Genomic DNA, 11,532 nt, shown 5'->3' on the forward strand with positions numbered 1-11,532 from the left:
ATAATTCTAGGACCTGAGCCTTTAGAATTCAAACCACATCCAAAACATAGCAAAACAAAGCCAGAGGACTCACACAAAGTTTGCAAAGATATTCTCAGTACTCAGTTTATTTTAACTTCAGTGAAGTAGCCAGAATGCCTTATAAAGTCCTTGTGCCAAAATCTTTGAGTTTTTCTAAATAAGAAACAGAACTGCAAATAGATATGTGATTATGACCAATGCTGAAGAAATGATCTATAAAAAAAATTAAAAACTTCAAAATTTCAATGAAGTTTATAATAACAAAATTCTGAAGTATACAGTCTCAGGATTAATTAAAAATATGCGTGTTTATTCACTTCATTCATATATATATATATATATATATATATATATATGTAGATAGATAGATAGATAGATAGATAGATATCATGTTTAATACCTATTCCTATCAGTTCATTCCAATATATGGCATGTTCAATGCATCCCTATATATGGTAGTTCATTCCTATATATGGCATGTCAAATCACTAGAGAATTAAGATTTGGTATATACAAACCATTTAGAAATAGTAACATAAACACTTTGCCTTATACCATGTACAAATATTTAGTTCATGTTGTAAAGGAAAGCTTGAATATAAGGCCATAAAGAAGCAAAATCAGAGAAATGTGACATTAAAATCATATTACACCATGGTATCTGAGATAGAAGCAGTTGGTTTATCATGTAGCTATTTTATTCAGCTGGTAAAGATAAATATGAGACCTGGGCAAGCTCATTGGCTCTGGGCTGCGGCCGACTTGGTGACGCTCCTCGGGCAGCTCACTGCATGGTTGGTTGTCTGGTGCCCCCCACCGCCTGCATTCCCTCCCCTGCCCCGCGACGCCTACCGTCGCCTGCCCTGCCACTGCCTGCACTGTCTTGGGACCGGATGTATGATTAGGCCACACTCTTCAATGAGTAGACATTTTTCTTTCTGTGGTGTTCTCGGTCACACATTTATGGAGTTTCTTAAGGGCAGTGGAGATTACTGCCAGGCACAGCACGACCTCTATGCAAATAAGTGAACTGTAGAAATTCATTGCTACTCTTCAAAGAAGCCCACATAAGAGTGGAGAACCTGGACACACGCGTGTTGAATTGAAATCTGCAGAGCATTTGACAAGAGCTCAGACCTGGATGGGGTAACCTCAGTGCACTTCCCTTGTATCGTCTCAGTATTACTGGAGTGAAGAATCACTGCTTCTTGTTAGGAGGTTCATTTCATTGCCCGTTTCTCCCAATTCATACTGAAAGCACTGAGAATTTCAAGTGGAGTATATTGAATATTGAAGTAGACTTCAGGTTGTTTTTTGTTTGTTTGTTTAAAATCATTTCTGTGTTCAATTTTTTAATTCTTTCATAACCCTATTGGGTGTGTTTTGTTTTGTTTTGTTTTTTTAACTAAATTAACATGGCTCGAATGAACCGCCTGCTTCTGTGGAAGTCACATACAAGAACATGCAATTTCTTATTACACACAATCAACCAATGCGACCTTAAACAAATTTATAGAGGAACTTAAAAAGTATGGAGTTACTACAATAGTAAGAGTATGTGAAGCGACTTACGACACTACTCTTGAGGAGAGAGAAGGCATCCATGTTCTTGACTGGCCTTTTGATGCTGCTGCACCACCATCCAACCAGATTGTCAATGACTGGTTAAATCTTGTGAAGATTAAGTTTTGTGAAGAACCTGGTTGCTGTATTGCTGTCCATTGTGTCGCAGGCCTTGGCTGAGCTCCAGTGCTTGTTGCCCTAGCATTAATTGAAGGTGGAATGAAATATGAAGATGCAGTACAATTCATAGGACAAAAGCGGCGCGGAGCTTTTAACAGCAAGCAACTTCTGTACCTGGAGAAGTACCGTCCGAAAATGCGGCTCCGCTTCAAGGATTCCAATGGTCATAGAAACAACTGTTGTATTCAATAAAACTGGGGTGCCTGTAACCTCCCCCAGCATGAAGCAGGCTGAGCCAGACCTTGACCTTGCTGCCACTAAGGAGATTACCTAGGGTGGAGCCTTCCTCCCTAGATCACTCTATTGTTCAGCCACTCACTGCTGCTGTTCCCTTTCAAGATACTGATACCTGCTGGGAGGCCACTGAGCTATTCTGGAGACTACGCCCTATCCTGCACATCATCACCTGCAGCTGGTTCCAGGCTCCAAGGATGAATTGGTGGGAATGGGTCCCCCCCCCCCTTTATAAGCGCATTTGCCATTAAACATTTAAGCTTTGATCAGGAATCTTGACCTTGCTCCATTTTCTCTCCACCACCTAGTTCCCCTCTCTTTCAGCCCCAGGCCTGCCCCTCAGGTGTACCCTGTCCATGTGAGCCATGGGCCAGCTTGAAACAATCTGGCATCAGGAAGGGGACCTGAGGAAGGTCAGGAAGACGCTGCTGAAGGAACGATGTTTTGTGTGGAGGTCCACGGGAAGAAAAAGAAAAGGATTGTTCGGGCACCGAAGCAACAGGTACGCATGCTAGCACTAATTTAAAACTTCATTTTTTAAAATGTTGCTAGTGGGGCAGGAGGATACAGGCTAATCTTGAATCAGCGCACACCCAGCACTGGATTCACTTAGGTCAGCAGAGGAATTATCAGAACTAGGAACTGATCAGGCGGTTGTCCACAGCTTTTAAAAGCTGCTTCAGGCATGAGGAAAAGGGTTTAAAAAAGAAATGAATCAGGAGATTGTCTGCAGTTTTCAAGAGTTGCTTCAGGCAAGAGGAGTAGGGATTGAAGTACAATTGTTAGAAAATTTTTTAGATAGGATAGATTCTTGTTGCCCATGGTTCAAGGAAGAAGAAACTTTAGATATCAGAACCTGGGACAAAATTAGAAAAGCCTTGAAAATCACTCAGGCAGATAATTTCACCCTTTGTCTCTGGGTGCTCATAAAAGATGCTATTGAAAGGGTGATCTCGCAGGGGTCAGATAGTACCCAGGCAGAGCTTGATGAATCTCAGGAAGAGCGCCTGTCCGAGGGTCTTCTCAGAAAAGGGTCCTCTCAACTCTAAATTTGATAGATATACTCTGATGATGAGCTAATTTTACACAAAGAAGATCACTCTGAAAGAGGAGCCGCCAAATATTTTGAGGAGGGTTTGCCTCCTTGCAAGTCTCCTGCTCCACCCATAGCCTCCACCATGGGAGATGCTACTCATAGGGACACACAACTAGGCAAATTAGAGTTTGAAGTTAAGGCTGAAGAAATTGACTAGTGAGCTTCGGGAGCCAAAAAGGATGTCAGACACAGGAAGGAGTAACTCTTCTGAAATGTACCAAGCGCCACTAGGAGGAGCGTGAGTCAGGCTCGTGGGTGAGGACAGGATACATCTGATGTGCTAGCCTTTCCTGTCGTCGAGGTAATTGATACTAGAGTCAGACAAGACAGACTTTGGATTTCAAGTGGATAAAAGAGTTAAAAAACAGCTGTTGTGCAATACGGTCCTTCAGCCCCTTTCACACAAGCATTACTGGATACGGTCGTGGAGTCACACTTAACCCCCCTAGATTGGAAGACTCTATGTAAGGCTACCTTGTCAGGAGGAGATTTCTTGCTTTGGGATTCTGAATGACGAGATGCCTGTAAGAAAGCTGACACTTTAAATGCTCAGAGCAGTAATCCACACTTGGATAGTAACATGCTTCTGGAAGAAGGTCCGTATGAAGGCCAGGCTAATAGATTGGTTTTCCCATTGGAGAGTATGCACAGATTGTGGCGGCTGCCCACCATACTTGGGGACAGTTACCGGTTAGAGGGGATGTTGGTGGGAGTTTAGCCAACATTCGGCAGGGTCCTGATGAGCCTTACCAGAACTTTATGGATAGACTATTAATAGCAGCTGGTAGAATCCTTGGAAAATCTGACATGGGAAGTCCTTTCGTTATACAATTGGCTCTTGAGAACGCTAACACAATGTGACACTCCACTATCCAGCCATTCATTTTTAAATATTAATAACAGGCAGAAAATTGTAACATCCCACAGCCTGAAGTAGGCTGAGCCAGACCTTGACCTTGCTGCCACTAAGGAAGATTACCTAGGGTGGAGATTCCCTCCCTAAATCACCCTATTGTTCAGCCACCGCTGCTGTTCCCCTTCAAGATAATACTACCCGCTGGAAGGCCGCTGAGCTATTCCGGAGATTACACCCTATCCTGCAGCTGGTTCCAAGGATGAATTGGCGGGAATGGGCCTCCCCCCTCCCCCCCCCCCCCCCCCACACACACACAGACCTTTGTAAGCGCATTTGCCATTAAGCTTTGATCAGGAATATTGACTTAACTCCATTTTTCTCTCAACTGCCTAGTTCCCCTCTCTTTCAGCCCCGGCCTGACACTCAGGTTTACCCTGTTCATGTGAGCAGCAGGCCGGCTCGCAACAGTGTCTGATGCCATTGCCTTGGAAGTAGAACTTCAGATGGGACCTGATTTGTCATTCGAAATTACCCAATGTATCAGCTTACCAAATAAGTCTACTGAAGCTCCACAGGAATATTGAAAACCAGTTTTACCAGGCCGCAGGTTTGACAGAATTGCAACCTCTATATTTGGGCTATGATCAACTTGTTTGGACACTTAGCAAAATATTTTTGCTGGTCAGCATTTAAAATGTGCTTATTATTTGTACCAATTGACGTTTCCTAAAATAAGGTATTGGGTTATGTCATTAAATGTACTCCTGTGCCAGAATATCATTAGTCTATAAGGAATCTAGAAGGATTAGGTGCCAAAATACCCGGCACAATGCTTCTATATTTTTAGCATCATACAAAACCAAAATTGCTAAGAACTTTCTAGACCATCCATGATGTATTCCTCTAGTCATTTCAAACACTGTAGGGCTTCTCTCATTATCAGCCTGCTCACTCTTTTTACATCTCCCACACTTACACCAGAATAAGTCAGGTTTGCTCAGCCATCCTTTATTTTTTTAATTTTTTTTAACTAAGTCTTGTGCTGATTATTTAATATCTCTGTCTCATTTTGTTCTGTTTTGGGAAACCTCTGTTTGAAAATCAAGTTTGTTACAGAAGCACATACCTTCAATAATGTCTCCAACAAAAAGCTTATAGTTAAATTAATGTTTGCACTCAGAAGTGCAACCTAACAGGGAGGGCCTGAAAAAGAAGGAGAGGAGGCTATTAAATATTTTTAGCAATATGTTGCCTTTGTCTTCTGCAGAATATGTAGAGTATGCTCTTTAATTTAGTAAATATTTTTAAGACGTAGAGATACATTGTTGTAGCTAACCAATTCTTAATCAAAACTTCTGAAATTTTTGTGTTTTCCATACCTATCAGAAGTTTTCCAGCTTGTTTGAATTATGATTTTCCTCTTCTCTTCCCAATCTCTTGCAAAAAAGAAAAAGTGGGATCTGCTAGTGAACTGAGCAGAAATGTTTTATACTCCTTCTGAGCTATATAAGTTAATAATTGGATACTTGATCATTTGTTTTATTATGTAATCGATAAAATGGTGATGTGTATTAAAGTTAGTTCAACCATATATTTATACTGTCTGGGAATGTGTGGTTATAGTTCTGTGGGAGAAATAGTTTGTCAGTGTCCACCAGCTTGTAAAAGCATAGTTTGAGAGCTTCAACATCTAAATAAATAATGAAACACATTCGTCACTGAAGTCATTTTGCCTCAAATTAACTTAATTTGTAGAAAACGATGAATTCAGTTACTATCATTTCAATTTATGGAAAAATTGTTAGGGTTGCCAAGTGCTTGTTATTAAAAATTGCTCTTTAAAGGTCTAGATAATTGTGAATCAGTTGAATGTTGGACACCTAGGGGAAACAGTTTGTAATAGATGATGATCGAGATTTTCACTCTAGTTCCATCCGTCACTTGTAGCTCTGTGCAATTTCCAATCCAGTTTTCTCATTTTTAAGTTCATTACATGCCTATATATATTTTGAAGTTAATTTGAACCTTAGTATTTGGCACATGATGGCTTAATAAATTTTAACTTTCAATAATCAAAAAAAGATAAATATGAATTTTGTTTACATTTCATTTCACTTTAAAGGCATCACTGTCTAAAGATGATAGTCCAGGATTTAAGTCCTCCAGTCCCATCATTTTGAACTGCTGAGTCCTTAGAGAAATTGCATAACCAATTTATGGCTGACTTTTCTCACTGTAGCATAAAAATGATGATAATAACATTTACTAGGAAACTAGTCTCTAGAGTTAAGGAAGTGAATGTAGGTAAAGTTCAAAGCAGATTTGTGTACTAACTGCACTGTGGACACCTTTTGCTTCCTCTTCTCATGGTCTGTGAATCCAACACCTAATGTCTTCTACAATCCTTACCCATTTATTTACTTCATTCTTTCTCTTCAACTTAGAGGGATTACTTACTTGTGTTTTCTAATTTGTTTTTTTTTTTAATTTTTTTGTAATGTCAGTTATATATTTTGTTCTGTTTTCTTTTTCATGCAAGCTTTCTAGGTGTCAAAATATTATACTTTTAATTCTTTTATCTCACTGTCAATTTTTGTAATTGTTTCTCTCCGTATCTTTAACATACATGAACTAGACTTTGACATTTTCTTTTTTTATGTTTAGAATTTGTTCCAAGATTTTGATTCTTTACATTAAATTAAACTTCATAAATATTGAACAATTCTTCTATCCAGTATTGCAGAGGAGAAACTGGGGTAAGATTGACCAACTGAGATCGTTAACAAAACAGATGATTTTTTTCAGAAAAATTAGAATTTCTTTTAAAGATTGGAACTCCCTACAATTTCCAGGTATTAGGATATAAAAAAGAAATGTTGAGATTTTTACTTTTTTATCCTAGAATTTTAATTACTTGTACTAAATTATTGATTTTCTTACCTTATTCCAAATGATCAATTTGGGTGAGGCAATATTCCCTACTATAATTAGTAATCTCAGACACCAATGGTACATAATTTTACATTTTGCCAGTCAGTGGTGGTGCACACCATTAATCCCAGCATTTAGGAGGAAGAGACAGGTGGATCTATGACTCTGAGGTCAGCCTAGTCTACAGAGTGAGTTACAGAACTTCCAGGGCTGACTGTTGTCGTACCTAGTTGATTAAACTGACCTAATCTCCCAGGTGGTGATGGAACAAGTTGCTCACTACTTGTACAAAGACACACACAGTGAAACTCATATGTGGGAAAACTGTTCATCAAGGTGAAAGTCCTTCATGGCTGCATAGCCTCTTAGCTCCACTCAATATGGAGAATTACCTTCTTTTTCATTATTATTATTAGATATTTTCTTTATTTACATTTCAAATGTTACCCCCTTTCCTGGTTTCCCCTCCAAAAGACCCCTATTCCCTCCTCCCCCCTCACTTTACCACCCCACCAACTGCTACTTCTCTCTCCTGGCATTCACCTACTATGGAGCATCAAGCCCTCACAGGAGCAAGGACCTGTCCTCCCATTGATGACCTACAAGGCCATCCTCTGCTACATATGCGGCTGGAGCCACGGGTCTCTCCATGTGTACTCTTTGGTTCGTGATTTAGTCCCTAGGAGCTCTGGGGGTACTGGTTGTTTCATACTGGTTGTTTCTCTTATAGGGCAGCAAACCCCTTCACCTCGTTGTGTCCTTTCTCTAGCTCCTCCATGGAGACATTGTGCTCAGCCCAATGGTTGTCTGAGAGAATCCACCTCTGTATTTGTCAGGCACTGGAAAAGCCTCTCAAGATACAGCTATATCAGGTTCCTATCAGCAAGCACTTGTTGGCATCCACAATAGTGTCAGGGTTTAATGACTGACTGTATATGGGATGGATCCCCCAGGTGGGGCAATCTCTGCATGGACTTTCCTTCAGTCTCTGCTCCACATTTTGTCTCGGTATCTCCTCCCACAGATATTTTGTTCCCACTTCTAAGAAGGACAGAAATATACACACTTTGGTCTTCGTTCTTCTTGAGCTTCACATGGTCAGTGAATTGTATCTTGGGTGTTCCAAGCTTCTGGGCAAATATCCACTTATCAGTGAGTGCATATCATGTGAGTTCTTTTGTGACTGTGTTACCTCACTCAGGATGATATCCGCCAGATTCATCCGTTTGCCTACGTATTTCATAAATTCATTGTTTTTAATAGCTGAGTAGTACTCCATTGTGTAAATGTAACTCATTTTTTGTATCTATTCTTCTTTTGAGGGACATCTGGGTTCTTTCCAACTTCTGGCTATTATAAATAAGGCTGCTATGAACATAGTGGAGCATGTGTCCTAATTATCTGTTGGAGCATCTTCTGGGTATATGCCCAGGAGTGGTATTAGTGGATTCTCAGGTACTACTATGTCCAATTTTGGGGGAAACAGCCAAACTGATTTCCAGACTGGTTGTACCAGCTTGCAATCCCACCAGCAATGGAGGATTCTTCTTTCTCCACATCCTCACCAGCATCTGCTGTCACCTGAGTTTTTGATCTCACCCATTTTCACTAGTGTGAGGTGGAATATCAGGGTTGTTTTGATTTGCATTTCCTTGATGACTAAGGATATTGAACATTTCTTTAGGTGCTTCTTAGCCATTCAGTATTCCTCAGTTGGGAATTCTTTGTTTAGATCTGTACCCCATTTTTAATAGGATTGTTTAGTTCTCTGGAGTCTAACTTTTTGAGTTCTTCATATATATTGGAAATTAGCCCTCTGTCGGACGTAAGGTTGGTAATGATTTTTTTTTTCCTAATTTGATGGTTGCCACTTGTCCTATTGACATTTTCCTTTGCCTTACAGAAGCTTTGCAATTTTATGAGGCCCCATTTGTCAATTCTTGCTCTTAGAACATAAGCTATTGGTGTTGTGTTCAGGAAAATTTCCGTGGTACCCATGTGCTTGAGGCTCTTCCCCACTTTCTTTTCTATTAGTTTCAGTGTATCTGGTTTTATGTGGAAGTCCATGGTCCACTTGGAATTGAGCTTTGTATAGGAGCTTTTTACTATATTAGTCCTCCCAATCCATGAGCATGGGAGATCTTTCCATCTTCTGAGAACTTCTTCGATTTCTTTCTTCAGAGACTTGAAGTTCTTGTAAGAATGGGTTGATTTGCATTCTTCTACATGCTGACCTCCAGTTGATTCAACACCATTTGTTGAAAATGCTGTCTTTTTTCCCACTGGATGGTTTTAGCACCCCCCGGGAGCTGTCTCTAGCTGCATAGGTATCAGAAGATGGCCTAGTCGGCCATCAGTGGAAAGAGAGGCCCATTGGTCTTGCAAACTTTATATGCCTCAGTACAGGGGAATGCTAGGGCCAAGAAGTGGGAGTGGGTGGGTAGGGGAGTTGGGGGCGGGAGGGCATGGGGGACTTTTGGGATAGCATTGGAAATGTAAATGAAGAAAATACCTAATTAAAAAAATCAAGTGACCATAGGTGTGTGGGTTCATTTCTGGGTCTTCAATCCTATTCCATTGATCTACCTGCCTGTCACTGTACCAATACCATGCAGCTTTTTATCACAATTGTTCTGTAGTACTGCTTGAGGTCAAGGATGGTGGTTCCAACAGAAGTTCTTTTACTGTTGAGAATAGTTTTTGCTATTCTGTGTTTTTGTTATTCCAAATGAATTTGCAAATTGCTTTTTCTAACTTAGTGAAGAATTGAGTTGGAATTTTGATGGGGATTGCATTGAATCTGTAGATTGCTTTAGGCCAGATGACAATTTTTACTATATAAGTCCTCCCAATCCATGAGCATGGGAGATCTTTCCATCTTCTGAGATCTTCTTTAATTTCTTTCTTCAAAGATTTGAAGTTCTTGTCATACAGATCTTTCACTTCCTTAGTTAGAGTCACACCAATGTATTTTATATTACTTGTGACTATTATGAAGGGTGTTGTTTCCCTATTTTCTTTCTCAGCATGTTTATCTTTTGAGTAGAGGAAGGCCACTGATTTGTTTGAGTTAATTTTATATCCAGCCACTTTGCTGAAGTTGTTTATCAACTTTATGAGTTCTCTGTTGGAATTTTTGGGGCTCAATAAAATGTACTATCATATCATCTGCAAATAGTAATATTTTGACTTCTTCCTTTCCAATTTGTATCTCTTTGACCTCCTCTAGTTGTCTAAGTGTTCTGGCTAGGACTTCAAGTACTATATTGAATAGGTAGGAAGAGAGTGGACAAGCCTTGCCTAGTCCCTGATTTTAGTGGGATTGCTTCAAGTTTCACTCCATTTAGTTTGATATTGGCTACTGGTTTGCTGTATATTGCTTCTACTATATTTAGGAATGGGCCTTGAATTCCTGATCTTTCCAAGACTTTTTTATGAAGAAATGTTGGATTTTGTCAAATGCTTTCTCAGCATCTAATGAAATGAGGACTACTTTCTTGTATGGCTTCTTCTTCTCTTACTAAATACTTCTCTCTTGGCTCCCTTTCCCAACAAATCTAAAGTTCAGCCTCTGTCTGCCTATGCAGCCACTGGACAGAGGTAACTTTATTTACGAATCAAAGCCATCTGGGGGCAGGGACCCTCAGTGTCTTACATTCTGACTTACAAATTCCCATGTAATTTTGGGAACCAAATTAACATAATAAAAACAATAAACCAAATCCACAACATTACAAAGAGAAACCCTATTTTGAATCTTCCCAAATTTTGCCTTTTACTTAGCATAGCATTCCCCAGTACATTCATTAGAAGAATTGAACTGTATTCATTTTCTCCAAAAATATATGTCCCATGGCCCATCTTTCTTCTAACAGATATTTTTATCACAGAAAATGTCTAATGTCTATTTCTTGCCTCGACCTGCCCAAGCTAAAATTTTTGACAACTGGTGGTATTAATAAATAAACATTTGTTGAATTAATACATGTTTTCTCCAAGTGTATTTAATCAGCTCATCTGTCCTTTCCTCTATATGTTTTTCTTGCATATGTGCCAGAAGGAAATTCTACACAATTAATTACTGGCACAATTAATTACTATACTACATATATATATATATATATATATATATATATATATATATATATATATATATATATATAATTTCAAGGGAATCTATACAAGTTAGTTGATAAATTAATTTTAAAATTACCATACTGAGGCATTAATCCTCTCTGTAGTTAATTTTTTTTGTTTCAAGTCTTGAATTTTATTTTCTATTTAATACAATTATGACTTAAATAGTATGCCATGCAATTCATTTCCCACTCCCCTATATTCTGATAGAGAGTTTACAAATACATTGCTTCTACTTTTTTTTGTGCATTTAGTTCTTTCACTACTTTTCTACTCCTAATGGTGTGTTTGACTCTGCAGGAAATGCCCTGGAAAGGAGATTACATTCAAGGATTTCATTGCAGAATGTTTTTAATTCTGTGAAGGCAGAGAATAATTTTTTTGCTAGGGAAAGACTCATGAAGGTTTGAGTCTTTAAGTCTGCTGAAATAAATTGGCGATGGGAAGACTGATGGGAGATAAACAAGGAAGTGTCCTCTAACATCAGGATATGGTAAGAAGGAGAGGCCCCTGT

The 11,532-nt window shown here is 39.2% G+C and overlaps 1 pseudogene; it reads left to right on the forward strand.

The window, feature by feature from the left end:
• Nucleotides 1-1,436: 1,436 nt before the first annotated feature.
• Nucleotides 1,437-1,956, forward strand: LOC110309814 (protein tyrosine phosphatase type IVA 1 pseudogene; annotated as a pseudogene).
• Nucleotides 1,957-11,532: the final 9,576 nt, after the last annotated feature.

This window comes from Mus caroli, unplaced genomic scaffold (assembly GCF_978045245.1).
Source record: "Mus caroli unplaced genomic scaffold, Mus_caroli_1 scaffold_12, whole genome shotgun sequence".
NCBI classification, from domain to species: Eukaryota; Metazoa; Chordata; class Mammalia; order Rodentia; family Muridae; genus Mus; species Mus caroli.